The 27,854-nt window shown below is 39.9% G+C and overlaps 1 protein-coding gene and 2 long non-coding RNA genes across 3 annotated transcripts in view; all 3 read right to left on the bottom strand.

Moving 5' to 3' along the window:
* Positions 1-27,854, bottom strand: part of UBE2E1 (ubiquitin conjugating enzyme E2 E1) — an 82,369-nt gene that overhangs the window by 41,572 nt on the left and 12,943 nt on the right. The window lies entirely within an intron of this gene.
* On the bottom strand, positions 17,113-17,754 carry LOC116542702. Its single transcript, XR_004265330.1, has 2 exons — positions 17,462-17,754; positions 17,113-17,414 (listed from the first exon to the last, which is right to left on the bottom strand). It is a non-coding gene; the product is annotated as an uncharacterized LOC116542702 (long non-coding RNA).
* Positions 19,895-24,293, bottom strand: LOC116542709. Its single transcript, XR_004265332.1, has 2 exons — positions 21,059-24,293; positions 19,895-20,738 (listed from the first exon to the last, which is right to left on the bottom strand). It is a non-coding gene; the product is annotated as an uncharacterized LOC116542709 (long non-coding RNA).

Below are 27,854 nucleotides of genomic sequence, written 5' to 3'. Positions count from 1 at the left end.
CTTAGCTGCTTAAGGAGCAAGAGTTGGCAAACTATGACTCACTTGGGCCAAATCAGCCCCTCTGCTTGTTTCTGTTTGGTCTATCAGCTGAGAATGGTTTTTACATTTTTAAGTGATTTAAAAAATCTAAAGAAAACTAACATTTTGTGACACATGAAAACTATTAAGAATAAAATTTGTATTGAATTATTAAATTGAAACCAGCATCCATAATAAAGTTGTATTGGAACACAACCACATTTTTTCATTTATGAATTGTATATGGCTGCTTTGTACTTTGGGTAGAGCTGAACAGTTCTAACAGAGACCAAATGGCCTATGACGCCTAGAATATTTACTACTTGGACTTCTGCTAAATAACTCTGCCAACCTCCACTCTAGAGAGGTTTTGCTTTTTAAAAAAATTACACACACACACTTCACTATATATATGTATATGGTGACACAGACAGACAGAGAGACAGAGAGAGAACCAAAACAGTGGGAGAGATGGAGAAAAGTGAAATTTCCATTTTTAACAACTGCCTCATGTAATTCTGATATAGACAATATATTCGGAAAACGCTGATCTACTATATTCTCCTCTATATGCTTACAAAAAGGGAATTGTCATGTGGCTTACAGTTTCATTGCTAAATAAAATGGAGGCAACTTGGTAAACAGAGGCTTTCTTCCTTCTATCAAGACAGTACATACGTGCACAGCCAATTCAGCCTCCCCACTCCTGAAGAGTGGGCGATGCATTCTGCCAGACGCTCAGATCTTGAGGTAAAAAAGAAGTAAATATCCTGTCCATTAAGAACAAAATTTTAATTTCATATAAAATTTGCTTTAGTTACACTCAGGAAATCCCTCTGGCCTGTGGGTCACATTTTTTTCATTGTACAGTTTTAAAATTTCACAGGTAAGCCTTTAATCCACCTAGTCTATCTTCACACACAGTGCTAAGTAGGAATCCAGTTTTATTTGCCTCCTGATGATGAGTCAGTATCCCTATACCATCTATTAACAGTCCCATCTTTCCCTCAGTGTTTGGTGTCACCATAATTACACATTATATAGCAAAATCCTACATATACATGTGTCCATCTCCGGTGCTCCAAGTCAGCTTCATTGGTCTGTTTATCCTACCACAAGGCTATGGTAATAAATACAGTGTAGTATTACTGGGGCATGTCTTCGTATCTGGTAGACCAACAGCCCATCTCCCACACATCACACCTAAGACTGACCTATATATGTCCATGAATCTATTCTCCATATGTAAGTGTACGGTATGATTGGCAAAAAATTAGAAAATCAGGACACACTAAGAGGACACAGGAACTCTCATGCCTTCCTACTGGTGCGCATGGAGATGAGTACAGCCATTCTCGGGAATAATCTGGCACAACGTTAAGTCAAATCAAATTTAGGTAAGACCTGTGATCCCCTTGCAGTTCTGCTTCATTCTTACAGAGGTCCAAAAAAGATTATGTACCAGAATGTTCACTGTAGCACTGTCAGTGGGGAGGGAGAGCTGGAAACAACCTGGGCTTCTGCAAGATAAAATGAGTATACCCTTTGGAATACTTTGTGGCTGTTCAAAGCAATGAATTACATGCTTGCGTAGCAACAGGGAGAGCGCTTAAAACATTCTGCTTAGAAAAATGTAAGAAAGAGAATTAGGTATTATTTATGTAAGTTAAAAATACAAACACACTAAATACATTTTATAAGAACACAAATAACAGAGTGAAAGGCATTAGAATGGGTGCTTTGGGGGTTAACAGAAGTGGAAAATGAGGATAAAACGGAATAAAATAAACAAGCAAGTAGGAAAGAGGAGAAAAAGGAATCAACCTCTGTTGGGGGAAAGGGAGAGCTCACAAACACCAGGCTAGCCAGCTGTAGTGTGCGCCTTAGAGACTACCCACAAACCCCACCCGGCAAGGCTCTGCCACGAATTATTTTTACATGCTCCAATTTTACATATAAGTCGCCATCATTAAAGGAACCCTAAGAGCATAAAAATTTACACACAGTGAAAGAATTATCAAGAAGATACCTTAAGTCCATACAACTGCAGGAAAAAGACGCACTATCTGTAATTCAGGCAACCAGAAAACATATATTAAAGAGACAAAAATATAAAAACACAGGGAAAGCATTTGGATGAAAGAAGAATTAAGTTTTAAGTTTTAGACACAGTTTGTTAAGTTCCACTGTTTGGCTGAAACTACTGACTTCAGAAGGCAGTCAAGAATGGCTGGAATATATCTGAGGGTCATCTGCATTGTCAATTGTCTGCCACGTAGTTATTAAAGGTGAGCCTGGTAGAGAAGATGCTTGTGGAGCTAACGATGTGGGATGCGCTGGAGGGGGTTAGAAAGGTGCTGACTCGAAACAAAATAACCAATAGGAAGTGGGGGAGAAATGACGTGGAAGGTGAGAGTGGAGCAGGTGAATCATTATAGATCTCATTTATTTAAAGTTGATTATGTGTAATATAAGCTAAATACATAATTTTGTGTTCAAATACCATTACAGCTAGTGCTCGACTTACGACCAAGATTGGTTCCAACAGACCGGTCGTAACACGATTTGGTCGTAAGTTGAGTAGGCTATATGCACACGGAGATGGTAGTGCTGCCGGAAGCTGGTCCGCACTGTCGTACGCCCAGCTGGGCAACGTTTGCGCTGCCAGACGCGGAGCAGTTGTGGCTAGCAATTGTGGTCATAAAGTCGAATGGTCATAAGTTGCATAGGTCGTAAGTCGATCAATACCTGTATATTCTAACAGCACTAAGTACCAAAGACTGAAGACATTTATGCAGCAAACTCAGAACCGAGAATATCTTTATTATTATTATGTGAATAGTGTGCCACAGAGCTGTGCAATGCAACGGTTCTGACTCATTTTTATTAATAGCAAAACTCTGTGCGCAGTTCAGAATGTCAATAAATATTTAACACGTATTATATGCTAAGCAGTATGTTAGGAATTATATGTCGTGCAGTCATCAAGACTGGCATTAACCTTACAATTATACAAACGAAGTCCAGGTATTACGGTAACCTAAAGGCCTTCCCTCCATCCCCCTCACTACTTTCAAGAAAACTTAGTCTAGGAGGACAGATGGCTTCCCAAAGAAAGTCAATTTTAATCTGAAAAAGTTGTCCACTAACTATGCTCCTGCCAAAAAAAGGCAGCTTTAAGCCAAACAATCTTACTATATACTACTAGAATACATATTTTTTAATATTTTCATATGTAATTATAACACAGAGAGTATATATGCTATGTCACAGTGTAATAGTACATGGACTACTTTACGGTATAAAGTTATACCATAACTGCCATAATCATGCTACTATAGGGCTCTTTATTCAAGTAAAACAAGCCCTTGCCCTCAAAGGTTACAGTTAGATACAAAGATATGGAATATTTGATCATCTGAACATCTATTCCAGAAGATTCAAAGTTATAACTGCTTATTCCATTTAGTGTTGTACAATAAGTATTCTCTCAAAAAGTATAAAATCTTATGTATGACTTCAAGAACCAAAATTAAAATTTTTAAAAACCCAATAGCGTACCTGTAATTTGTGATAATGCAATTTTATGCCACGAAAAAATGCTGTTCGGTGTTGACACAGAAGTATATGAAACTCCAACTTATTTCCTCAAGCTATGAATTCAGCTTACATAACAAAAGGAGGCCTTAAAATACCTTGCCTTAGTATCTCACTTAGGATGACAACGTTTAGTGATATTTATAGCAAATGATAATAAAATAAAAAGGTATATTCTTCAAAGAAGAAAGAACAGGCCGGGTGCAGTGGCTCACACTTGTAATTCCAGAACTTTGGGAGGTCGAGGCAGGTGGATCATGAAGTCAGGATTTCGAGACCAGCCTGACCAACATGGTGAAACCCTGTCTCTACTAAAAATACAAAAAATTAGCTGGGCGTGGTGGCACGCGCCTGTAATCCCAGCTACTCTGGAGACTGAGGCAGGACAATTGCTTGAACTGGGGAGGTGGGGGTTGCAGTGAGCCAAGATCGTGCCACGGTACTCCAGCCTGGGTGACAAAGCGAGACTTCGTCTCAAAATACAAAAAGAAACAAGAATAACAACAGGCTGGGCCACATGGCGTGACTCCATCTCCACAAAAAATACAAAAATTAGCTGGGCATGGTGACATATGTCTGTTGTCCCAGCTACTCAGGAGGAGGGGTGGGAGACTGACGGAGCCTATGAGGTTGAGGCTGCAGTGAGTTGTGACTGCACCACTGCATCCCAGCCTATGCGACAAATTGAGACCCTGTCTTCCGAGAAAAGGAAAAAAGAAGAAAAAAAAACACCCCCAAAAAAGCCCCTCACTTAGTGGACCATGAAATAGTTCAATCTTCCTTCTTACCTGATCCTAACAACTGCAATTCCACTACCTATTGGAGTCAAACCAAAAGTTACACCTCATTTACTTTCACCTAGTTACAATAAATGTTTTAAGGTAAATGCATTTTCTGATCCACTGTAACAATCACTAGAATAATCAAAGTACTAAATCATGTACCTCAGGTTTTTTGTAAAAGGTTATCCTATTTTGCCCTCTAACAGCAGTTAGCCACTCAACACCCACCTAGAGTACCTCCATCTCTCTCCTAATAGAACTGTAAACCATCTCAAACATACGTCCACAAAACAAAAAGATCGAGGACAGTCATACAAAAACTGTGACTCTCAGCTGCATGTGACTCTTTCAGTTACCAACCTACAGGATTTCAAAGCTCTGTGTCAGAACAATACAATACAATGCTGAATTGAAAGGTAGTAGTCACGTGGGATTGTTTTTGTTTTGGTTAATGATGGCTACAAACGTGGCTCCAGAATCCTAGAACTGTGAATGGCACTGATACATGAAAAAGTATGAGAGATGAATGTCTGACATTTATATTTTCTCTAGACTGAAAACATTTTATCTGCAAATCCAACAGAATTCATGGAAAGTAGAAATGCAATCTCTAACAATGTGGCCATTATAAATCCGACTCTAATCAACACGTATAAATATTCTTGTGGTGTGGCTTGACCTGTAATCATATTAGAATTAATATGCGCTCAAAGCATATCTAATCCTAAGTGAATGAGAAAAAAAAATCAATCATCTATTCTTTAAAAAAAAAAAAAAAATCTAAAACAATTAAAAATTCTAATAACACAGTTCAGCTGATATGGCCAGAATCAGTATCAGTCTCTAAATGCCAAGATGAATTTTAAATAAAATCTAACTCTTACCCATTTATAGCAGATAAAATTGAAATGTAAGCCATTTAAGACGAGTTTAATTTTTTTCCTCACTCATTATGGAAAGAAGCCAATAACTCTTTATATCTTTTCAAATAGTTCACCCACATCTCTAAAACTAAACAGTATCATTATAAATATATAAAAACTGAAACAGCGTGAAAGTACTGTTTTCTAAAGACTAATCTTTATTTATAAAAAAATATCATGGGCCATAAAGACAGAATAACAGGCATTAAATTTGCCCTACCACTTAACAAAAAAACTGACAAAATATATAAAACAACAGTTTCCATACACTGGACATCAGGTAGTGCAACGCAGTGATCTCTGAGAAAGGAAAAGTAAACACAGTGAGACCTACAACTGTCTGTGGTGCAGGAAGGGATAACCTAAGTGGTTAGAGTTCACAAGTGCCAGAGCTGCACAGAGAGGGAACTGCACGGACACCTGCAGAGGGTCCCCATCAACTATTTACCTAAGTACAAATTAGCGCATGCCTGAGAGGATACTACGCAATGCCAGGGAAAGAATCACCCAGAGGAACAGAGAGAACATTCCCCAGAGCTCACATAGGGCTGAAAATGGGTTGCACTGCCACTAGTCAGAAAGAAAAAAAACCCTGGTAACTTATGGGGCATTCAGTAGAATACTCTGAATGGTAATGCCTCAGTGGATGGTAAAAGTTAGCCTTAATAGTTGTTCTGGTCACTCTCAAAAGCAGGCTTCAAAAGGAGGCCTTAAAAGTAGGTCTCAAAAGGATCAGACTACTACCAAGACTAAGTTCCAACTTAACTGTACCTTAGGATGAAGCTCAAGAATATTTTAAAGAATACAAAAATATCTAGCACCCAAAAAGGCAAAATTGACAATGTCTGATATCCAACAAAAAATTATCAGGCATGTATAGGAGCTTGAAAATATAAGGTGAAAAACCAATCAGTAGAAACTGATCCAGAAATGACTCAGATAATGAAATTAGTGGACAAAATGACAGTAAACAGTTCTTGTAATCATATCCACAAATTAAAAATGATAAATAGGCCGGGCGCGGTGGCTCAAGCCTGTAATCCCAGCATTTTGGGAGGCCGAGGCGGGTGGATCATGAGGTCAAGAGATCGAGACCATCCTGGTCAACATGGTGAAACCCCATCTCTACTAAAAATACAAAAACATTAGCTGGGCATGGTGGCGCGTGCCTGTAATCCCAGCTACTCAGGAGGCTGAGGCAGGAGAATTGCCTGAACCCAGGAGGCGGAGGTTGCGGTGAGCCGAGATCGCGCCATTGCACTCCAGCCTGGGTAACATGAGTGAAACTCGGTCTCAAAAAAAAAAAAAAAAAATGATAAATACCTGACCATGGTAAGTGAGCTTGTGGAAATTATAAACAGATCCACATCAAACTTCTAGATATGAAAAAATACAACATCTGAGATTAAGCATACACTGAAATTAATAGCATATTAGACCATACAAAGGAAAAATAATAAACTTGAAATCAGTAATAGAAATTACTCAAAATGAAACAGAGAAAAGAAACTTTCTTTCCAAATAGGATGAAACTATAAACTCATAGATCCAAGAAGGTGAACATCAAGCACAAGAAATGGGAAAAATAAAAAACTACATCAAAAGGTATATCATAATCCAACTGTGTAAAACCAGTGATAAAGAGTAATTCTTAAAAGTAGCCAGACAAAAAGATGACACATTATATGGAGGAGCAAAGTAAAGATGATTACAGTTTCACTGGAAGCAATGCAGTCAGAAGACAGTTCCATAGCATCTTTAAGTAAAAAACAAACAAAACTGTCAGCCTAAAATCCTATATCCAACAAGAACATTTCCAGAAAAAAAAAAAAAAAAAAAGACAAAGATTTTTTTTCAGACATACGAAACAAAGAATTTGTCACCAGCAGACTGGACTACAAGAAATGTTTAAGGAATTCTCTCAGGCAGAAAGAGATGACAATGAGTGAATATCTGAAACTATACAAAGAAAAAAGAAAAACACGAGAAATGGTAATAAATTTGTGGGAAATATAAGATTTTAAATTATTTTTAAAATCTCTTTAAAAGGGCCGGGCGCGGTGGCTCAAGACTGTAATCCCAGCACTTTGGGAGGCCGAGGCGGGTGGATCACGAGGTCAAGAGATAGAGACCATCCTGGTCAACATGGTGAAACCCCGTCTCTACTAAAAATACAAAAAATTAGCTGGGCATGGTGGCGCGTGCCTGTAATCCCAGCTACTCAGGAGGCTGAGGCAGGAGAATTGCCTGAACCCAGGAGGCGGAGGTTGCGGTGAGCCGAGATCGCGCCATTGCACTCTAGCCTGGGTAACATGAGTGAAACTCCGTCTCCAAAAAAAAAAAAAAAAAACCTCCAATTCTCTTTAAAAGGCAATGTTTAAAGCAAAATAGTAACAATATATTTTGGGGTTTATAAAATGGAGAATAAAATGTATGATAACAGTACTAACGCTGGGAAGAGGAAATGAAAGGGACTGTTGAGTTATCACTACAGGTGAAGGGGTGAAATTATCACTTCAAGGTAGTCTGTGATAAGCTAAAGACGTATTCCATACAGATGCAATCTAAAGCAACCACTAAAAAAAAAAAGTTATAGCTAGTAATCCAATAGAGAAATTAACACAGGATCATTTGAAAAAAACCTTAACCCAAAAGCAAGCAATGAAAAAAGGAAATGACACAAAGAACAGACAGAACAAATTGAAAATTAATTTAAATCCAATCATATCAGCCCAGGTACAGCAGCTCACACCTGTAATCCCAGCACTTCAGGAGGCTGAGGGGGGCAGACTGCTTGGGTTCAGGAGTTTGAGACCAGCCTAGCCAACATAGCGAAACTCCGTCTCTACTGAAAATACAAAATTTAGCTGTGAGTGCTGGAGTGTGCCTGTAATCCCAGCTACTTAGAGGCTGAGGCAGGAGAATTGCCTGAACCCAGGGGACAGAGGCTGCAGTGATTTCAGATAGCGCCACTGCACTCCGGCCTGGGTAACAGGGTGAGACTCCATCTCAAAAACAAAAATAAATAAATCCATCATATCAACAACATTAAACATAAATGGTCTAACCATTCCAATTCAAAAGCAAAGACTGTCACACCGAAAAACAAGCAAGTCCCAATTATATGCTGCTTAAAAGAAACTGCTAGTCCCCAGGCGTGGTGCTTCATGCCTGTAATCCCAGCACTTTGGAAGGCTAAGGAGGGAGGACCACTTGAGCCCAGGAGTTCAAGACTAGCCTAGGCCACACAGTGAAACACCTTCTACAAAAAGTTCAAAATTTAACCAGGTGTGGTGGCTCACATCTACAGGCCCAGCCGCTTAGGAGACTGAGGTAGGAAGATTACTTGTGTCCAGGAGGTTGAGCTGTAATTGTGCCACTGCACTCCAGCCTGGGCAACAGAGCAAGACATTGACTCAAAAAATAAAATAAAATAAATAATAAAAATAAAGAAACCCTATTATACATATTTTTAAGTACGATACCAGCTTTCACATATTAGATACTAACCAATGAAAAGAACTGCTTTGCAGAGCCTTAAAAGCATCAACTTGTTTTAATAAGCAACACAGATTAGTGGACAAGTAGAAAGGGAAATTCCCAACAGCATGATAAAGATTTCTAATTCTCAATTCTCCATATTACCTGTCTACCTTCTATTCAAAGTTTGTAGTATTTAATTTCCCACATGCCAAAAGTTACTCAAAAGATTGAAGGTGGTAAAATTGCTGCTTCTCAAACAAATCTTTCTTATTCAAACCAGATATAGGCCAGTCCTCTAAAAAACAAAACACCAAAAGCAAGCAAGCAAGCAAAGAAAAACTATCTCCAATGCTTTCTGAAATGCAACCAGAAGCTAGTAATTTTTAAAACATATCACATAATATATCACAAATCCTCTGAACTTCAAATTGGAATCAGCCAATGGCTAAAAATAAAAACACACAGCAAGTTGGACTGGGATGGTGCAGGCAACAGTCCCAAAATTCCGTCCCTCCTCCCTGCAGAAGAAAGCAAATGTATCACTAAATAGCTCACAGTTAACACGTTACTATCTTTTTGAGACACCAGTATCCTGGGGATGCTTACAATTTTGAGAGCTTCTCAAGTATTAGTGGTGGGTTTGGAACACACTCCCTGGCTCAGCTCCTAAATCTACACAGAGCACTCAGACTCCTGTGTTTTAATTTTGGCTCCCAAACTTTCTAGCTGTATGATCACAGGCAAGTTACTTAGCTTCTTTATGTTTCAACTTCCTCATCTGTGTAACTGAGGGGAAAATAATCCTATAACTTTTTTGTTAGTATCAGTGCTTACCGTGAGCCGGGCACTGTTCCAAGTGCTTTACATACATTTTTAAATCCTAAAAACTCTATGAGGCAGGCATTAGTATTCCCACCTTACAGATAAAGAAACAGTAGAGATTTATGTTCCTCTCAAATTACATAGCTATTAGGTGAGACCTAAGGATTTTAACTCAGTCTGGTTCCAAAACCTGCCATCTTTATCAATATGCCAAACAAGTAACTAGTAACAATTCCATAGATTTCCCAAATTGCTCATCTTTTCATGATAGACCATAAACTATTTAACAAGAGCTTTATCTTCTTCTTCATGAGTGATCCCACCATCTAGCACACAGGGCATAAAACAGATCAAAGTCTGCTGAATGAATAGATTCCTGGGCATGATTCTGTCATATGTCATTTACTTCCACGTGCCCCTAGGGACAGGGTAGAGAGTGTACATGGCTAAGAATCAGACAGACGTTCTATCCCAACCATACCAGTCAGTCCTCAGCTGAGCCATTTTAGGAAAGTCACCTCACTTCCCTAGATCTGACTGTGTTCATTTGTAAAATGAGGAACTGAACTAGATCTAAGTTCCCTTTCAGCGCTACAATTTCCAAGAAAAGCCAATGTCACTCTTTTGGAAAAAGAACAAGAGAGCTGCTCACTGAAATACCTTGCAGTTTTCAGAGGAACATGCACAGTTCTTCTATTGCTTACTTGAATTCCTTTACTCCCCTAGACTAAAAGCTCCAACAGAGCCTGGACGTAGTCTCTCCTGTTTATATGTCTTCCCCAGTACAGCACATGGCATGTGGAAGACATCTGATGTGTAATGAATAAATGCATTATAGGTGAAAACTTGTGAGTACTAAGTGAAAAGAGAAACTCTTATTTTATATAGCACTCTAAATCAGTTATTTCCCAAATTCATGAATGGATGGCTAATTTTACTAGCTGGATGTTCATTTTAGATATTCCTATTTACTTCAGTTATAAAAACTCTGTTCTAAAGATTTATTCACAAGGCTTTTTAAAATGCTTTAACTTCTTGCTGTTTCAATGTATTTCATCTATATCCTAAACAGTTCTTGTTCCAAATGTCCTATTTAACAGAAAAATAGTAATCTTTACATCAACAGCAAAAGCTCAAAAAACATTTTCTGAAATATATATCTGTGCCATAAACTAGATCATAAAAACAGCAGTTGAAAAGACGTTATTAGAAATAGCTTAAAATTCACAGGAAACAGATGCTAACCTTCCCTCCCTGCCTCCCCCTTTCCTAATGCCTTTAAATATAAAGCTATATTACATGTTGAAATAAACCTTTTATTTTGACGTTATTTACGTAGATTATCCAAAGAAATTTAATGTAATCTTCATTCACCAGAGTTTTTCAAACAATAATCTACAAATTAATACAGATAAACCCTGAAGCTTACCTTCTAATGTCTAAAAAAAGGGGGAGGAGGGAGTTTCTAAAATTGATTCACTTTTATTTTGAATAATGATTCTATGTCATAAAAACCTAGAAATTATTTCACACTGTATGTAAAATATGCATTACTTCCTTGGTTCTTACCCCTGGCTTGAGTTTTGTTTTAATGCAGATGTTAGAACTTCCCCTAGAGTTGATTCCAATGGGATAGAGCCCTGGAGTGACTGTTTTTTGTTTTGGTTTGATTTTTGTTTTGAGGTAGGTCTTGTTCTGTGGCTCAGGCTGGAGTGTACTGGTGCAATTTTAGCTCACTTAGCCTAGAACTCCTGGGCTCAAGTGATCTTCCCACCTCAGCTTCCTGAGTAACTAGGACCACAGGTGCACACCAGCACATCCAGCTAATTTTAAATTTTTTTGTAGAGACAGTATCTTGCTATATTGCCCAGGCTGCTCTCAAACTTCTGGGCTCAAGCAATCCTCTGCCTCAACCACCCAAAGTGCTGGGGTTACAAGCATGAGTTACTCAACCAGGCCTACATCTTTTTTAAACACGACATGTAACTGAGATAGCAGCCAAGGTTGAGAACTACCTCATTCAACATTTAACAGTTAATGCTAGATTGCTTCAAGTAAGTGATCAGATTAACTCAATATATAAAACCTAAAAATGTTAAAATATTATACTACTAGTCCCGTATTTTTTTCTACACTCTTATTCTCTATTTTAAACATTATCAATTGGAGCAACGATTCCTCACATTGCTTTTTATGCATTGCAGGGAATACCATAAGTCTTAAGACAAAATTCAGTATGAATTCATTTGAGTTTTAAATTTCCTCCAAAGTGATTTCTCTCATTACACTAATATTTTAAGTTAAAACATTTATAAAACAAAACTGTAAGAAAAAAAATTGGCCAATTCCTAATCTCAAAGAGCTTTCCTACTATTAGAGAGCAGAAGCTTCTTTTTTTTTTTTTCCCTTTTGTATTTTTAGAGACAGGGTCTTGCTCTGTCATCCAGGATGAAGTGCAGTGATGCAATCATAGTTCAATGCAGCCTCAAACTCCTGGGGTCAAGCAATCCTCCCAGCTCAGCTCCCCAAAGTGCTAAGATTACAGGCTTGAACCATGGCACCTGGCCTTTTTTCATTTTTTAAATAAAAAGCTGCCAGGAGCAGTTAGCAGTGCTGTTCAGGGAACAGAACCTGGAAAAAGCACAGGAGGAGGGCAGGTTAGAGGCAAACACAGAAAAGCTACAGAGTAATGAGACATGCTACAGAGGTATGTGAGAAAGATGGGGGGATTTTAAGTGGGCAAGCAGAACAATTAGACATGCTTTGGAAAAATCCTCCTAAATGGTGACAAATATTTGTCCTCTGAGGGAGAATTTGATGGGGTGATTAGCTCTGATTTATGGATGAGAAAATAAAGCTGCTAGAGGTTAAATGATCTGCCCAGGATGATAACGCCATGAAGAGGCACAGTTAAGATCTGAGACTCAAAACCAAGCAAAGAAAACTGTATGACTATTACAAATGAGCTGTAAAAGGCCTTGTCCAAAGACACTTCAAAAAATGTTTTAAATAATGGACCAGGAGTTAACCTGTTGAAGTTTTATCTTTTACAATAAGGCTTTTTTGCATTGCTGAAATTTTCCAACACAAAACTTTTGTCATCTTTTCTATTTTTTTTTTTTTTTTTGAGACGGGGCTGGAATGCAATGGTACAAACACGGCTCACTGCAGCCTCAACTTGTCAGGCTCAAGTGATCCTCCCATCTCAGCCTCTCAAGTAGCTAGGACTACAGGCACACACCACCATGCCCAGCTAATTTCGTAAATTTCCTGTAGAGATACGGTTTTGCTGTGTTGCCCAGGTTTGTCTTGAACTCCTAGCCTCAAGAAATCCTCCTGCCTTGGCCCCCCAAAGCTCTGGGATTACAGGCATAAGCCACCACGTCCAGCCACTTTTGGCATCTCAAATAAACCTCATTTCTTCATAGTCATGCCTATAATTTGCTTTACATAGATAACAAAATTTACTGTAAAATACAAGAAATTATCTTCTCTCTAGCTTTGCTAACATTGCCATTGCTTTCCAACATCCTGTTCATCTGCATTGAATTCTGTTTACTGCTATGACACGGCTTTCAGACCCTCAGGTAGCTTTCTGAAACAGTGTTTATTTATATCTTCTAAGCTGACTCTGTATTAATATTCTAAAAATGGGAAAAAACAATTTATCTAAAATAATGAAACAAATTAAATTCATTAAAGTAGCGGCTTCCAAAGGTGCCTAGGAAACAAACGCTTCCCTAGTGGGAGAGTCTATTAAATTCTTACTTTTAAATACGTGACTATCAAATAGTTCACTGTCAAGAAAGGCACACACTATATACCACTCAGTTTTTTAAGGTTAGGGACAAGCAACACAAAACTCGTATTTTAAAAATACAAAATAGGATGGGCGTGATGGCTCACGCCTGTAAACCCAGCACTTTGGGAGGCCAAGGCGGGTGGATCAGCAGTTTAAGGCCAGCCAGTTCGAGACCAGCCTGGCCAACATGGTTAAAACCCTGTCTCTACTAAAAATACAAAAATTAGCCAGGTGTGGTAGTGCACGCCTGTAATCACAGCTACCACTTAGGAGGCTGAGGCAGGAGGATCGCTTGAAGGAAGCAGATGTTGCAGTTAGCCAAGATCCTGCCACTGCACTCCAGCCTGGGTGACAGAGTGACAGTCTCAGAAATAAAAACAAACACAAAATTTTAAAAATCTCCATTTTATACTATAGTTATGGAAAATAAAAGGAAGTGCTAAGAGACAAATAGATGAAGACTGAGGAAAAATGGGAGGAAAGGGACAAAACTGAAAAGCTGACTAAAAGGTGTGGTGTCATAGAGTTAAAATTAACTTGAATACTTTATATGTTTCTTTTTCTGCCTCTTGTTGAGAGAGATTTTCACTTTATCCTCCAGGCTGGAATACAATGGCACAAACACAGCTCACTGCAGCCTCAATCTTGTGGGCTCAAGCAATCTTCCTGCCTCAGCCTCCCAAGTACCTGGGATTGTAGGCACACCACCACACCTGGCTCATTTTTTAAAACTTGTTTTGTAGAGATGGGGTTTCACCATGTTCCTCAGGCTGGTCTTGACCTCCTGAGCTCAGGCAATCCACCCGCCTCAGCCTCACCAAGTGCTGAGATTGCAGGCGTGAGCCACCACATCCCTATATTTTTCTTTTTTGAGACAAAGTCTGGCTCTGTTGTCCAGGCTCGAGCGCAGTGGCAGGATCTTGGCTCACCGCAACCTCTGCCTCCAGGGCTCAAGCTATTCTCTCTCGACTTACTGCAGCCTCTACCTCCTGGGTTCAGACGATTCTCCTGCCTCAGCCTCCTGAGAAGCTGGGATTACAGGCGCCCACCACACTTGGCCAATTTTTGTACTTTTAGTAGAGATGGGGTTTTGCCATGGTGGCCAGGCTGCTCTCAAACTCCTGAGCTCAGGTGATCTGCCTGCCTCGGCCTCCCAAAGTGCTGGGATTACAGGCATGAGCCACCATGCCTGGTCCCACACACCTCTGTATTTTTCTTTACAGGTCTCATAGATCAACTATTTGTATCCAAGCCATTCTCCGGACAATGATCAGAAACTGAATTCTGTTTTCATTTCTCATTCAGGAAAATTATTCATTTGCTCCTTCATTCATTCACAACAAACATTTGATCACTTACTGTTTTGTAGGCCCTGTGCTAGGTGGCGGACTTGATCACTGTGAGCACAGAGCTTAGAGTACTGAACAAACTCAAAAAATCAATTATTAAAGCTAAATAAATGACTAAGTTTCCTTCCTTTAGAAAAAAGTATTTGGCTGGGCATGGTGGCTCACGCCTGTAATCTCAGCACTTTTGTTGGGCCAAGGCGGGTGACTCACCTGAGCTCAGATGTTCGAGACCAGTTTGGCCAACATGGTGAAACCCTGTCTCTACAAAAAATACAAAAACTATCCAGGCATAGTGGCAGGCACCTGTAATTCCAGCTATTTGGGAGGCTGAGGCTGGAAAATCGCTTGAACCTAGAAGGCAGAAGTTGCAGTGAGCTGAGATCACGTCACTGCATTCCAGCCTGGGCAACAGAATGAGACTCCATCTCAATAATAGTAAGAAGAAATACAAAACTTAGCCAGGTGTGGCAGCACGTGCCTGTAGTCCTAGCTACTCAGGAGGCTGATGTGGGATGTCAAGGCTGCAGTGAGCCATGATCACACCACTGCACTCCAGCCTGGGTGACAGAGTGAGACAGTGTCTCAAAAAAAAAAAAAAAAAAGACTTCATTTTGTTAAACTAGCTCCTACACTTACTAAGCTGTACAGCTGCATATAACCTTATAGTTTGATTTCATACTCTGTAGAATGGGGGAAAAAAAGGATTCATTTTGCCTACCAATATTAGTGTCATTTGGACCCTTTCACTTTAATCACCGAAATAGCTGACTGATCCAGAACTTAATCAAGCCAGACTAACTGGTCCCTCACCCAAGACTTTTACAACTGGCCAAAAGTAAGTTTCTCTCTGGGTGCCTGTGGTCATGTTCCTTCAGGCTGGCTGTGGGCGGCTAGCAGCAATCTGCAATGTGAGAAAAAATAAAGCACACTTGCAGAGAGAAGCAGAGATGAGAGCTGGAAAGAATTCCTGGCTTCTGCTGTTTCTGATACCCAGAACCTTTCAGTTCTTGAGTTATCAGATGCATATTCAAATATCCCTATAATACTATCTTTTTATTTAAATGAGTTAATTAGACTGTTGTTACCTGCAACATCAAGAGTCTTAGCTAATAACAAAAGTGGTATCAGAATGACATTCTCCCCAACGTACAGTGGTTGAGTTCCGGCCCTAAAGCCAGACTGCGTGGGTTCTTCTGGCTCCTCCCCTTACTAAGCTGCGTATAACCTTATACCTTGATTTCATAATCTGTAAAATAGGAATAAGTGACCATCAGTAGGAATGGTTTAAGTTTGTAACGTTCAAAGTCCTTAGAACAAAGCTTGACCCAGAGTTAAGAGCGCAACAGGCCAGGCATGGTGGCTCACGCCTGTAATCCAAGCACTCTGGAGGCCAAGGCGGGTGGATCACCTGAGGTCGGGAGTTCAAGACCAGCCTGACCAACATGGTGAAATCCCGTCTTTAAAAAAAAAAAAAAAAAATTAAAAAAAAAAAAAAAGCACAACAGAAGTTAGCTATCACCACCACCTCCGAGGGTGATCTAAATTCTATGATATACTGACTTGTTGATATTTCAGTGAGACCCATTCCCTACTGCACATGTGATACACAGAGAGCACTGACAAGGCCACTCTTAAGCAGGTACAGATTCCACTTCTGGGTAAATCAAGAAGAGTAATAAGGTAACAGAGAGAGACAAAAAGCAGTGCTGGATTCTTCACAGCTCCCAGCATCACACTCTTCTCTCATAAGGAGCGTCTACACAACCAAAATCCCAAACCCGCCCCTACTCCAAAACTGAGTCTCATTGCTCTTCCTTTGATGCTGTTGGTTTTATAAGCCTCAGGATTTCTATACATTTTTAGATCCAACAGATGACTTCAGCTTGCCCCCCACTCCGGCCCAAAAAAAAATCACTCCCACTGATATAACTCTTAAAATCCTTTATTATTTGTGATTTTTATTTGTGTGTGTGATGGGGGTAGGGCAAGAGCTGAAGGCTGTTGACCTTTGAGAACCCTAAATCTACTTATAATACATACTGACTGAGACTCCCTCTATCCACCCAATGGTGTTGTCAGGGAATATTAGAAGACTTCATATAAAGGGCTCAGAATAAATTAAACACCATCCTGAAAGGCTGCTTAACTAGAAGCAAGCATGGCCCAGAGATCAAGCACATGCATGTAAGAATTAGAGGCTCCTGAAGAACCAGGAATTAGTTAAAATAATAAAGGAAAAATAATATATGCATGATTTTTCCAAAGATATTTTCTCGGCAAAAGTATCTTTTAAATTATTCTAGAGCCAAAATTCCAGGTGTAGCTGGCTAGGTAATAAGGAGTGGAGGGAAGAGGGGGAAGGGAAACGTTGCATAGCCATATCCTGACAACGCCAGGGCTTCTCTATGGGAATTCTCAAACAGCAGCAAACTCCTCGAGAACCCAGGCAAAACAGAGGCAAGCAATCCATGTCTATCAGCTCACAAATTCGCTGAAGGCTTTCTCCTTTTCTTTTACCTGCTTCTCTTTCAGAAATCCCTTATTTATAGAAGCAGCAAACAAAGCCTGAGGGGAAAACTGAAGTTCCCGTTTCTAACCTCTCTTCTAGACCCCTTTCCTTTCTCAGTTCCTCTTTCTCCTGCTCTCATTAGCTTGACCTCAATCTTTTCCTTGGGCTCCCTAAACCTGTAAACTCTCCCACTTCAGCACTTTTCCAGGAGAGTGCTCCCGGAGAAGTCCTGAGCAGGTATGGGGGACTCAGGCTACTGGTAAACCTAGTGCTTTGGGAGGCCCGGGCAGAAGGAATGCTTGAGACCAGGAGTTTGAGATCAGCCCAGGCAATACGGCAAGACTCTACCTCTCAAAAAATTTAGAAAACAGCTGGGACTGGGTGTGGTGATTCACACCTGTACTCACAGCACTTTGGGTGGCTGAGGCGGGAGGATCATTTGAGCTTAGGAGCTCCAGACCGGCCTGGGCAACACAGTGAGACCCCCATCTCTATTAAAAGAAAAAAAAAAAGCTGGACATGGTGGAGAACACCTGTTCTCCCAGCTACTCAGGAGGCTGAGGTGGGAGGATCACTTGACCCCAGGAGTTCAAGGGCGCAGTGAGCTATGATCATGCCATTGCATTTCAGCCTAGGCAACAAAGCGAGACCCTGTCTCTTTAAGGAAAAAAAAATTCCTTATCAAAAATAATAACTTATTTTCAAGAATCAAAGAAAAAAATAAAAAACAGGAAGAAACTGCTCCTCCTGCAACTGCCACCATCGAGCTTCAGCTTGTCAGCACCACTGGAGAGCTTTTATTTTCCACCCCAAATTTGCTGATCTCTCCCTCCTTCCATCCACCCTGTCCACTGAAAGTAAACCCCTGTTACTTATTGATGGGCATTCTTCCTCGTCCTGAGGTGTGCTGGGATAGGGACAGGCCTGGAAATCACCACATGAGTGTGTGAGACAAATTTAAGGAAAACACTGCCATCACCTAAGGTTTAGATGAAATGGAATTACGATAAAAATTATAAACAAATTTACATCTTAGGTCAGTCATTAATGAACCTTTACATAATGTCTTGTCCAATAGCTATGTAATGTTTATTTATGTGGAGAGCATCTATCATTCTTTTCTATCACCCGATCATCTAATTCAGTGCTGTGTTCACACGGACAAACAAAAATGCTCAGCTTGTAATTTGAGTCAAAATTTTTCAAGTCTTCTTTTCTGATGGCGACTCTAAAGTTTTATTGCAAAGTAACTTCTATCTATATGCATCAACACCAATGCCTTTACCAGCAACTGCTTCAACTCGTACTGGTAAATATCCAAGTAATGATCCCATTTTCTCATAGATTTAAATATCCAACTTTTTAACCACTAAGTATACTGTTATCTTCCCCAAAATTAAATCTACATTTTAAATGTTATGGATGAATATTACATTTACATACAATATAGAAATTCTTTTTACACAATAAAAGATTAAAACATACTGTATTCATGATTTCATTGCTTTAACCTATATATTTCTATGACTGACGGTAACATCTAAATGAAGTAACTGGTAACGTTTATACAACTACTACTAAATGCTGTATTTTAATTTGTTTCAGTAATCGTTCATACTTTTTAGGCATCTTCTGATGTTAGGTACAAGAAATAAAAATAATATTTAAAAAAAACTCAGTCTGACAGAGTGACAAACACAAATGACCTAACTGGATGTGATAAATGTTTTAAAGAGGTATGTATTTAAAGTACCCTGGGGCGCAGATGAAAGCTGATGTGGAGTGAGTCATTTTTATCTGAGCTTTGAAAAATAAAAAGGAAAGAAGTTGGGAGAGAGAACATTCTAGGGGGCATATTGAAACAGTGAGGTACAAAGAGAGGAAATAAGATGGGAATACAAGCTGGAATCAGGCTATAAGGGATCTGAATATTACATAAAGATTTTGGGCATGTAATTCTAAGGGAAGTTGGGACCTTAGGTTTTTAAACAAAAGAACATAATAATTAAATCTACACTGGAGAACAAGTAGAGGCAGACGGCAGTTCCAATGAAAAATGTCAGTGGCTAAGTTATAAAATAAGCCTCTTTTTAAATTTGAATACAGCTCAGCATATGAGTAAAATTCAACATGCAGCAACCCAAAGGAAGGTCTATACTTCATAAAGCCACTACAAGAGGCAGTAGAGCGTAATGGTTAGGCTTTGAAGGCTAGGGCCTAAACACCAGCTTCTCCGCTTAAGAGCCTAGTGACCTTGGGCAAGCTACTTAGGCATTTTAAGCTTCTCTTTCCTCATTTGTAAAATGAGAATAACAATCATATTGACATACTTAATAAAGTTAGCTGTTATTATTAAAGCTTTATCCTATTTTTAAAATCACCATAGCATATTGTATGAAGCAAAAAGAAACCAAGCTAAAATTTGTATTGTCAATCTAAAGAGCTGTCCAGAATATCACAAATCAGGCTTTCTACTGTTCCTTCATTATTCTGTATAAAGTGAATGAACACCCAGAATACTGGATATATTCATTCATTCACAGCATTTTAGAATGACCAAAACTCACCCCAAAGCCAAATATAAAATACAGGATTTTTTTTGTATTATAATTATTATTATTTGGTGGTGTTTCCCTTTGAGCAAATAGCCACGTTACATCTGCATTGAAATTTTGTCCCTTTAAAAATTGTAAGTTTTTATAATGGGTAAGTGAAAAGAAATGTCCTAAGACTGCTTTTCTTAGCTGTTTATCAGCTGGGGGAAGTGGGGCAGGGAGTCATGAGAAACTGGTCCTTTACCAAGACAAATGACCCTTCTGCAAGAAACGATATAATTTCTTATCAGTGTCACCAAAAACCTCCTGGCAACAGTTTAAGATACGCTAGAATTACATTTCATTTTATAAGTCATTTTTATAGCATATATATCAAAAAGAGATTTAGTACCTAAAGTTTCAAATACGTCTAAGAATGATTACATTGCTACTCCAATCTCTTCATTAGCCTTATTACATGTTTACACCTCCCCTTTACGACAAATATTCCAGCTGTCATAACAAAAAACTATGAAAAAATTACAACTCCACAAAAGCGAGCGTCTACCTAATCAAGTCAACTGGAAAGCATTCTCCCTCCAGTCATATCACAGATTTGGGGTTTCACACTGTAGAGGTACGTCTTTTAGATATGACAGATAAGCAAGCGAGGGCTGGGAGGAGTTCTGGCACGCCGCCTCCCAGACTGCTGAGGTTCCCCGTTTCCAAGCTGCCCAACTCTCCTAGCTTCGCTGCTGTGTCATTTGCTGTTGCTGCTCTGAAGAAGGAGAAGCCAAACTCTTGATGCTTCCCCATGGCCAGACTCAGGCTGTCTTCACTTCAGGTGGACAGCCCGGAACCAAGGCAAGCACACTACAAGGACAACGAAAAAGCTGTTTCTGTCAGCTTTAAATGCTACCTATGCAGGCCGGGTGCGGTGGCTCAAGCCTGTAATCCCAGCACTTTGGGAGGCTGAGGCGGGTGGATCACGAGGTCAAGAGATCGAGACCATCGTGGTCAACATGGTGAAACCCCGTCTCTACTAAAAATACAAAAAATTAGCTGGGCATGGTGGCGCGTGCCTGTAATCCCAGCTACTCAGGAGGCTGAGGCAGGAGAATTGCCTGAACCCGGGAGGCGGAGGTTGCGGTGAGCCGAGATCGCACCATTGCACTCCAGCCTGGGTAACAAGAGCGAAACTCCGTCTCATAAATACATACATACATACATAAATGCTACCTATGCATTACAAACACCCATACGTCATCCAACCATTACGTCAAGACCAGGTGAGTGGGCTATACTTCCTTTCACTGGTTGAGATGCCAATTTGGGGTAACATATCTTCAGGTGTGTTTGATACACAGATGTCTAGATATAATAGAACTATTACATAAAAGTCAGTAAAACTGCTTATAATGCCAAAAAAGTTTTACAGAATAACCTCTGTAATTTTATCTGAATAACCTCCATTTTTTAACATAATTTTTCCAAAACACTGAATCCTGATTTTTTAAAATGAGGATGTCACTATGTTGCTCAGGGTGGAGTGTAGCGGCTGCTCACAGGTGCAATCACAGTACACACCACAGCTTCACACTCCCAGCCTTGAGTGATCCTCCAGCCTCAGTCTCCTAAATAGCTGGGACTACAGACATGCCCCACTGCATCCGCCTTCTCTCTTTTCACTGGTAGGAAATTTTATGTCAGACATTCTCCAAATACAGGCCAACGGTGGTGGTATATTACTCCTCCATTTAAGGCTGTCTGGCGGCTTTCTGCTGAAATTGGAATAAAATCTGACCCCCACCTACCTCATTTTCTACCACTCTGATCCTCATCCACTATGTCCAGCCACACTGGCCTGCCCCACTCAGCACCTTAGCATTTGGTGTCCTTCAGCCCAAAATGCCCTTCTCATGGTCAGGTCCTCATCACCATTCAGGGTCATTTCCCCAACGTGGTGCCAACCAATGTCCCAACCTGCCCAGTCACTCACTAAGCCATTTTACTCTATTTTAATTTCTTGGTACCGTTTTCTGAAATTACTTTGTACATTTGTTTCTATATGAATAAAACCTCACTGAGTGCAGAGACAGGGCCTTTTTTACTGCTTTATCTTCAGTACCTGGCACAACAGTAAATGCTTGATAAATATTAGAATGAATGACTGAATACAGTGAGGAGCCACTGGTTCTAACTGCATCTTAAATCAAAGGGCCACAAAATGGAATCAGCCAGGGCAGGCGCAGATCAAAAAAAGCACTGTCAGTGTTGTCAATGATATTTGTATTGCTCAGCCTAGGTCACAGGGAAACAGGCAGCGAAACACAGGTGGGGCAGGCAGGAGACTGCCCTGCCCACCCCAGCTGAGTCACTGCCAACCATGCCAGGCCTGAATACACTTGCAAAACCAGGAGTAAGATTTAACTGGAACGAACAGAAATCTCTTATTAGTATGGGCAATCCTCATAATGCAAATAATGTGTATGTAGTATGTGACCTTTTTTCAAAGTAATTCAAGAAATAGGATTAAAATCTGACAAGGTTTGGTAAATACTTGCAGGGGAATTAATCATACTTTCAAAGTTTAGCCCCGTAATAATTGATATATACAGTCTGGGTACACAAAACCTTATCTCCTCCTTGAAAAGTCAAGTGTCACAAACTGTTTTCTTGCTTAAGTTAGCACTGTCCACAAAAAATTTCTGAGAAAACTTCACCGAACTGGCTAACCATTTTTTTTTTTTTTCTTAAGGGAGCAGGAAGGGGAAGAAGCAACCAGAATGGGAGAAAGCCAGAAATGCAGGAGGACACTAACAAGATTTCATGCAGAAAGGAAACTGCAAATGCAGCCTGCAGGACTGTTATTAGTATACTGAGATCCAACATAGCATTTCTTTCTATGCACCTTCAGGTCCAATGACAACGAGCAAATGTTATCATCCTCAAACCTAGTGCTCCTTGAAGGGTCTGAAAGATATCAGAGGAGCTTCAGAACTGAAAGATGACTGCTTTTAGACGGGGGCTGACATTCAGATTCAAAGTTCAAATCTTAGAAAGCAATGAAAATTGGACTATAATGAACCATTAACTGCAGAAAGATTTTACGAGTGGCTCTGGAGAAATGAAAAGAGCAGAAAGCAAAACACAGTACCAGTCACCTGGAGACACATGGATAAAATTACTATCACTTTTTTCTCTGCTAAGTCATTAAAGAATGCCTTTCTTCACAAATGCATTATCAATATACACCTCACAATAAACAGAACACAGAGACAGAGAAGGGAGCATCCCATCCTTCCTAGCTCCAAATTTCCACAACAAATAAATGTGGGCTCCAAGATCTTAACAGTTTTTACTTTTTTGCCAAAATCATGTGTTTTAACTTGCTACAATATAGAATTTCCTCTCAACACAGGTAAATGTAAATCATTACAGTAAAATGTAGAAGCAGAAATCCCCCTATCTGCATAGAATCCAGTAGTGTGGATGCAAAGAATGACAACAACTTCAAATTTCAGTTTGAACAAGAATTGTGCACTTAATATATCATTTACTTTAGGACTGGTCCGTATCACTTAACAATGTTTACTTTGGATGTGAGAACATCTCAGAATACTAAGCTAAAAAGATACACGTCTTTTCGGGGGCTAAGAATCTCCCTGACGAAGTTACGCATTTCAAGGACTTCCAGAGAGAGGGTTACTCAGAAAAAGGCCAAAGCAGTGTGGCATACTAGCAAGTCGTATATGAGGCTGCTAACTGTACTGCCAGTCTCTGCACACGCATTACTATAATCACTTAACGTACATTTGTCCTGAAATATTTACTTAGGTTAGAGGAAAGTTATCGTTCATGTTTATAAAAAATCCTCCTGGGTGCTTGTAATAAAACAAATGTTTTCTTTTAGGGTCTTTTTCTCTGCTAAGTCAACTATCTCCTTTTATTTAGGATAAATGTGTTCTAGCAAAGTCTGCTAAGAAATAAATTTTTATAATAGCAATTCTAATAAATTACCTTAAAAACTGAGATGTACTCCCATTGAGGGGGGAAAGCTGTTAAGTGGTGGTGGTGGAGCAAAATTCCTATGTAGACAAAACATTTGTGGTTCCACATGTTATTTTTTGCTTTCCTCTAGCAGTACAGTACCTCATGCTTTTGTGATTTCAACTAATTACTCTCTGATTTAGGAGGATGACTCCTAATCCTGAAACTTTTTAAATTCTACCCTGAATTATCAAGTTAAGCAAGACCAAGAGTATTTGGCATAATCTGAAACCAATTATTAAGACATGATCAGTAGACGATTAGAAAGATAGTGCTTATATGGTACTTGAAGAGTTCTAAGTATATCCAATGTAAAGCATAAACGTAACAGTCAATATTAAAAGGATGAAAAACAGGCCAGGCACCGAGGCTCACACCTGTAATCCTGCACTTTGGAAGGCTGAGACAGGCAGATCACAAGGTCAGGAGTTCGAGACCAGCCTGGCCCACGTGGTGAAACCTCATCTCTACTAAAAATACAAAAATGAGCCGGCCGTGGTGGCATGCACCTGTAACCCCAGCTACTCAAGGGGCTGTGACAGGAGAATCAGTTGAACCCTGCAGGCTGAGGCTGCAGTGAGTAGAGATCCCACCACTGCACTCCAGCCTGGGCAACAGAGCAAGGCTCTTTTGGGGGAGGGGGAATGAAAAGCATTAAATATGATAACTTACGCTGTGTTAAAAGTAAATACATATACCCAACTCATTCGGGTGCATTCTCCAGCTTGAACAGACTATAAAAGGTCGATGCAAATCAAAGCATGAAAAACATTTTTCAGGATGGCAGCAGCAATTTACTGACTTTCCAATTTATCCAGTAGTTTCAAATCAAGTCTTGTAAAAGAGATTCATCAAGATGTAATACATGAACTGACACTATTTACTTGTAACATCCAGGGAACAATGTTAACCTAAAGATCACAAAGGATTTGAATCTCATAAAGTAGAAGTTAACTTGTTTTGGTGAGGAAAAAGAGGAGGAGATCAGAAAAAAAAAAAAAATCTTTTGAGAATCCACGAATAGTAGGCCCTTTCCCCATCCTCCCCCCAAAATTATATATGCCGTTAAGAAATTCTGCCCTAAAATGTAGAAATTAGATAATACCAGATTACTTTTCTAGACAAATACAATGAAATATTCTAACCAGGAAGATTACTACAAACACATTTTCCTTCTTGAAAATCATTCCTCCTTTTCCATCGTCTCTCCTCTAATTCAGCTTAGACATGTAAAGGTCACCAACAAACCTGAGCTAAAATCTAGTGGTTACTTGCTGGCCTTCATCTCCTTCCAGCTCACAGCATCACTCAGACTTCGTCACCTCAAACCTTCCGCTCACTACTTTCTCATACCACACTCTCTGGATTTTCCTTCTGCCTCCTTTGCTGGCTTTTCCTAGTGTACGCTTCTAAATGCTAGATGCCTGGGTCTCCATCCTGGCCACTCTTCTCACGACGCCTTTCCTTTCCAGGAGATAAGGGCATTCCCAAGACACTCAAGAGCCTCTATTTGGTAAGGTCTCCCAAATGTGCGTGTATCTCAAGCTCACAATATTCCTCAGAGCTCCAACTACCTATGTCTAACTTATTTTTGACACCTTCATTTGGATGCCTCATGAGAATAGATTTCAAATCTAACAAGTCCAAAAAAGGAGTCATTTCCTTCATCTCTCCCTATCCACCACACATGTACCCTACGGCCCTATTCCAGGCCTAGGAGTCTACCTATCAGGAAAACATCACCACCATCTAGCCAACTGCAAAAAAATAATGCAGAAACCTGGAGTCATTCTTGCTCCTGTCCCTTATCTCTCACATGCAATCCATCAACAGGTCCCTGTGTTCTACTGTATCTCCACCACCACCACCTTAATCCTAGCCAACTGCACCAGGTAGCTTGACACACAGCAAGCAATACCCTCCTTCCTGGTCTCCCTTCCACTACTGACTTCCTCCTAGCTATTTTCCATGCAGCGGGGAGGGTGGGAAAGGCCTTCTGAAGCATTACTGAGAAAAATCCACACTCTCCGCTTACCGTGGTTTACATAATCAACATCACCTGACTCCTCCCCCATCAGGGCCTGTTTTTTGTTTTTACCTTCCCTCTATCCCACATGTCTTCTGGTACTTTTCACAAGGCCATTTCATTTCCTATCTTTTAGGTCTTTGACTACATGTCTTTGTAAGCCTTCTCTGGGTCACCCTCATACCCCTCCCCCAATTATTCTCCTTCGCTGCACTCTGTCAATTTCTTTCCTACTAGTCATTACCACTTGTACTAATCCTTTTGCTTAGTTGCTGTTTGTACTGTCTACTAAAATTCAGGTTTCACAAGCCAAAGGCCCGGTCTGCTTTAGTCACCTACAGAACAATACCTAGCACACAGCAGACACTCTGATTATGATCTGATTTACGCATGTCACTATCACATGTACAACACTGCTTCATGATAATAATGCTGACTTATGAGCTGCACCACTTTTAAAATTTTTCTCCAAGTAAGATCATCCCAAGCTGCTCTATTTACTCTCATCTGTTTGAAAATGTGCCTCAATGCCTTTTTCTGTAGAATTTACTAGAGGTCTATCCACATCAATTTTCCATCGATCAATTTAAATAAACACAAATGCCCAATGTCCTGGCAGTACGTATGATCATCATTTCAATGCTAGTAGATCCCATTAAGACTTCTCCATTGAGTATTACTATTTAAAATTTAGTAATGACTCAGGTCACTACACACAAGTCAGACTGACATCTGCTGCAAATCTGCTTTAGAATGCTATGTAAAGCTAGATAACAGTTTCTTTACTTGGGGTTTGCATTTACTTTGTCATATTTGGGTCAGCATGTACTTTGGAAAGCAGAAATAATTCCATTTTCAACTACTCTGTTAAAGTATTAGTGAACAATACACTGCCCCAATGGTTTGCTGTCACTATAGCAAAACCCAGTGACAACTTGCATATGTTGTATGCATGAAAACCTTTGGCTTTGTCAGATTTCCTGAGTGGGGTGGGACATCAACTTGGCCTTCCAAAGGTTGATCGTCTATGTAACGTGCCACGGACTCCACAAAGCAATCCATAATCACTGGGTATATGTTTCAAGAAAAGAGCCATTAGCATACAGCAGAGTTCCTGGATTACAGTTCTCAAGCAGGGGCTTTGATGAGCTTTTAGCCTATAAAGGAGTAGGTTTCCCAGAGGATTAGATGCATATTCTGACACCAGTTACCAGGTCTTTTGTTTTACTTTACAGCATGGCGGCATAAAAGAGGCTGAATAAGAATGGGCTTATTATGAAACCCAGTTTCACTTCACTGGTGACAGGGAATGTGTCAGATGTCTCAGGCGGGTGCCAGCAACTCTAACATAACCAACTATCTGGAATAGCTTTGGGATTTGGGGGACCATCTCTAGGAACCCAGTTTATTTAGCACCCCTAGACCCTTGCTCACTTGACAAATGGTAACTCTATAGTAAGGTTACCATTTGTACCTCTGTAGACTGAGTCCACGCCACATTACAGGGACTTTGAGAAACCTTACATAAAATCAAAACAAGCAATTCAAAGGTGTTATATTTTCTCTAATACACCTTTTCTCAATTGAGCCTGCAGCAGAGATCACATCTTTTTTATCACACTGACATCCAGAGCTTCTCTGTGATTGCAGGAAGGTCAAAATTGCCAAAACTGCTTGGGTGCCAACTCAGAAAGATTGCCAGCAATGGACAGCTGTAAAATGTGACAGCAATTTCCCCAGCAATTTCCATTATTTTCTGAAGAGGATAATGAAGATGTCCCATTAAACCATCAGACCAAATTAGGTTTTTGTGTTTTAACAAATATGCATTGTTTACCTACCCTTTCTTGGACACTGTAGGGATACAAAAACATAATAATCCCTGCTCTCAAGGAACTTAAAGTCTACTGGGAAAGCATAGAAACCAAGTAACAACAGAGAGACGCTGCTGCTTTTCCG

Source organism: Sapajus apella, unplaced genomic scaffold, assembly GCF_009761245.1.
Source record: "Sapajus apella isolate SASKATOON/1434 unplaced genomic scaffold, GSC_monkey_1.0 scaffold4, whole genome shotgun sequence".
Taxonomy (NCBI): domain Eukaryota; kingdom Metazoa; phylum Chordata; class Mammalia; order Primates; family Cebidae; genus Sapajus; species Sapajus apella.
This window is presented reverse-complemented; position numbering and strand designations above follow the sequence as displayed.